A 4,642-nucleotide genomic window follows, 5' to 3' on the forward strand; every position below is an offset into this window, starting at 1 on the left:
TCTCATGCTCCAAAATAGGCTATGGACAAATGACTGCTTGGAAAAGCGGGGGTGGCCAAATTGTGGGTATTGCCCTCGTTGCAATAGGGTCATGGAGTCGGTTGATCATCTCTTTTTGTTAATTTTCTGTATACCATTCGGCTTTTGGGGCCCATCAAGAATTGGCTTGGCCTACATCTCCTTGACCTTAACTCTTGGTATATCCAACATATTCATTCTTGGTGGGGCACGATGACGAAGCATAGGGGTTTGGCCTGTCTCACCCTTCTTACTTCGTGGGATGTTTGGAACGAGAGAAACACCCGGATTTTCAAAAACAAGCAAGCCCCACCATCGGTGATCTTTCATAGAATTAAGCATGAACCCAATCTGTGGTTCCTTGCGGGTTGTAAATGCATGAGCTTTTTGATGTCGCGAGAGTAGACATGGGTTGTATTCGCACTTTTATTTTCTTGTAAACTTATATCTTAATTAATGGAATAGGGCAATGCTTTTGCCCTCTGTTAAAAATAATTAGTTAATGTATGATAAATGGTTAAAGCAAGAACAATAATATAACCAGTTGTCGACCATATACCTCATGCTATTTCACTTATAGCCACCATGGTAAATAGCCTACTTTGATGCTTAATGTTGTGAGATACGCTGTTTCTATGATGCTTAATGGTATGGCAATATCTTGCTTCCGTAAGCACTCACACAGAGAATTGAGCCCTAGCTCGGTATATACTTTTTTTAAGAAGAGCTTCGAAAAGTGTCTTTGGCTCCTGCCTGGGCACCACCTGCTGTTTAAAAAAAATCAAAAACCATATACATTTGTTTCAAAAAAAATTAAACATAAATCTGGACATAGTAAATGACGTAACCTACAAGCTTATAAAATTTTAATATGAAATTTGAAGATTTGAAATATGCATACCCAGATCCATACGTTTGTTATTTTTGTGTAGCCCAGAATATTTTGTATTTGAAACTAAAATTTTGCACGTTTATGAGACAATTCATTGACTACACCATGATTTTTTTTCTAACTTTTTTTAAAACACATAAATGTGATTTTTTTAATAGCAGGATTGCTAGTGTTCAGTAGCCAAAATCTCTGTCCGAAGAGCTCGGTATATACTCACTCTGTTGTGATTTAGGCCGACCGGATTCAAGCCCTCAAGGGAGCGAATATTAAAAGCACTCGCACATAAATACCTTCAAATAGCCTGAGCTATACCAGTCTAGTACTCTTAGACCATGTACTATGTGTGAAAAAAGCGGTTCCTAACATTCTCTCTCCTCCTATTGAATCGATTCCATACATAGCAAGGAACCGGATCAATGGCCTGACACAAAAAAGCGGTTCCTATTGTTGGTTCGCTTCTTTGTTTGCCAAGTATGCATGCATGCATGAGATAGGGTAAATGGACCCACATGGCATAGAGTAAAAAGAAAAGAGAGATTCATCAATTTGCATGCATGTATGTGAGAGCAAAGAGATTCACACATAGCAGCGAATCAAAGCCGGTTCCTAACCCTGCCATGTTTTCCTTTGAACCGAATACACATAGTACATGGTCTTAGGGGGTGTTTGGTGTGGCTTTTTTGGCTTTTGGCTTTGGCAAAAGCCACCAAAAGCACCTAAATAGGTGCTTTTTTTGGCTTTTGGATTTTGGAAGCCAAAAGAATAGGATCTTTGTTTTTGGCTTCCAAAATCCAAAAGCCAAAAAAAGCACCTATTTAGGTGCTTTTGGTGGCTTTTGCCAAAGCCAAAAGCCAAAAAAAGCCACACCAAACACCCCCTTAGTAGCTGCAATTAGGGTACCTTCGCCACACAAAAAAAGCTGTAATTAGAGTACATCGAGTACAATAAACATACCAGATCAAATAAGGAGGCACCTGCAGGAAGTACAATAGTGCCTTTTCTTCTTTCAACCCATTTTCCCTTCATTACGAAAAGCAAAAGGGTAGACGAGAAAGAGAGAGGTCACGAAGAGTTGGAGCTTGCTGTCTAGTGTCATCTCCCACTATCAGCTGCTTCAGCTTTCATCGTGGTTAAACGTCGCTTTTGACTAAGCCTTGAATCTTGATCCAAAGCTACCTCTGTAATCTAGTCTAACTCCCACGAGTAAAATATTTCCTCCGTATAATCTTTAACGATCGTAGGGCATTCTCAACAGTACGCACTAGTACTGTACAAAACAAGAATATTGACACGGGCAGAAATCCTGGTAACTGATGTGGGTGGCACATCCGAAAAGAAATATATTCCACTATAAGGAAGACAAACAAATTAATGAATAATACGAAGTCATTCGGCTGGCAAGTTGAGTCTCCGATGAGCTAGGCTATTTTGATGCTGCTGATGCAGAGCAAATATGCGAACTCCCGGAAAAAAGAGTTCTCACATGAAACATGGTTTTGCAGCAGCAATAGTACAACAACATTAAAATTCAGAACTTGATCCAGATACTAATATGTCGGCAACAGATATACTGTACAAACTTGAAACACGCAATTGGATACCAAGAAGGCAAGAAGAGGCATAGAAAAAACAAGCAAAGATACCAAGAAGACGCATAGAAAAAATGAGCAAAGACCATAGGATGCAGCGGATGACCAAGTTGTTGAGATTACCTGTTCAGCTCTGCTTGACACAGATGTGCCAACCAGATGAACAACAAGGTACTAGTTAACTGATAGATCCAAGCATCCCCCGAAGCAACAACACGAGTCAGTATTTAGGCATACAAGTGGACTCATGTCTACAGATATTAGGTAGTACTAATATACTAATACAGATAAGTGAGCGAGTTACACTATTAAATCCTGCAAGTCCATTTCATAGGCCATGGCATACACATTGCAAGGGCCAACAAAAAGCTACATATCAGGACAATGTCAGGCTGTCAGCATCGACACCACGTCAGTAGCCACATCATATGAAAGCGGAAGAACAGAACTGCAACAAAGAGCCATTTCTGCATCTCACCAAAACAGAATATAACTTAGGTAGCCTGCAGAACAATCGATGACAACAGTCAAAACCAATTTGTACCAGTCATTCACCGAAAAACAACGAAGTATATCTCGCAACAATATACATCAACTGATAATTATGGAGATAATGATAAGAAAAAATAAACGATGAATCATCCCGTATTATTAGACAAAACTAAAATCATCCTGGCAATAGAAGAACAATAGTTTGTAGTGTTTTACACACGTTTAACATCTATTGTTGCCATGTTGTGAGTTTTGGGCTACATAATTACATATCACCGGTACAAACTAAAAGATCAGTGGCTCAATTCCTCCTTCACAGGCAAATGCTGAACTTCCTAGATTCTCACATCATTCAAGATTTTTTTTTTGTACCATATGCATATCAAAGGCCCATGTAACAAAACGGAGAAGTATGATACCTAACTCATAAATATGGTTTTTCAAAATTCATGAACTAGCCAATTAAGAAATCAATCAAGCTCATGGCATACATATAGACCTCAAACAAGGGATCATGCATCATCTTATTGATTAAGTAATCAAGCAAGAAGATAAATTTACAGTACCTGTTCAACAAAAATAGCAGATTAGAAGATCTCATGTGTTCACATTTTCAGCTCCATCTCCACCAGCAATCCACCTACCTACAAGCAAAAGTCAAAAATTTATGGAAAAGTCAAATCGTTAGGAAGGCATATGTGCAAAAGCTTGTACATATGCGATGTACAATTAACCTGAGGATAAAACTATACTTCATGACAGGGATGAAAATATGTAAACAAAGCTAAAAATTGTCAAGTCCAAAGGAAAACGATATTAATCATTTAACAAGTAATGAGGGACATATTATGGCAATTTCGTTGTTCAAAGAAAATGTACTCAATTAGAATTACTTGTAAATATCTATTCAACCTTTAAGGAACCCGACATTATTATAACAAATATGGACCAGAAGTAATGGGAATGAATCTCATCAAAAGATGTCGTTCAATTTCCTACGTGTTCAATGCAAGAGATGAGGTATTACGGTATTACCTGCAGTACAGAAATTTGTATAGGGATAATCTATTCTGGAAGTCCTGTATTCTCTTCTACCAATATACTTGAACTGCATGGACTCAAGCTGGAGGATGTAGTCACGAGAATCTGAAGACAGAAAAATCACATTTGTGTCCTCATCATACCCTGGCATCAGGAACAGTTCTTCCAAGCATGCAGATTGTGAAAAGAGCTCATCATGTTGAACGGTTTTCCGTAGCTCCCATGAAATAACACCATCATAGTTGGACCTCCTCGCCCATAACTGGATGCTCTGTGTTGACTCTGACAAAATGGCGAGGCCGAGGCCATTATCCTCTCCTCGTAAGATCTGAAAGGACCAGTCGACGTCCAAATCAGTAATGTGGGCTTCTGACGGCTTCAGAATCACAGCAAGGACCAGCCTTTCAAAATCAAACTCAAGGATGTCACCTCCAGCAAGCAACCAGCAAAGTGCATTCCCAACCAATATGCTTGGCCTTCTCCAAGAAATCACATTTGTAGTGGCTGTGGAGATATTATCTCCCCATACGCCAGACATGGATTCATAGATGCAAACGAATGCCTTTGTGTGTTTAGCATCATGGCATACGTAATTCAAAAAAAAAAAAGC

The 4,642-nt window shown here is 39.1% G+C and overlaps 1 long non-coding RNA gene across 1 annotated transcript; it reads right to left on the minus strand.

Annotated features, from left to right (window-relative positions):
• Window positions 1-2,791: 2,791 nt before the first annotated feature.
• On the minus strand, window positions 2,792-4,340 carry LOC124680773. The gene is made up of 3 exons (XR_006995585.1): window positions 4,027-4,340; window positions 3,601-3,635; window positions 2,792-3,002 (listed from the first exon to the last, which is right to left on the minus strand). It is a non-coding gene; the product is annotated as an uncharacterized LOC124680773 (long non-coding RNA).
• Window positions 4,341-4,642: the final 302 nt, after the last annotated feature.

Source organism: Lolium rigidum, chromosome 1, assembly GCF_022539505.1.
Source record: "Lolium rigidum isolate FL_2022 chromosome 1, APGP_CSIRO_Lrig_0.1, whole genome shotgun sequence".
Lineage (NCBI taxonomy): Eukaryota > Viridiplantae > Streptophyta > Magnoliopsida > Poales > Poaceae > Lolium > Lolium rigidum.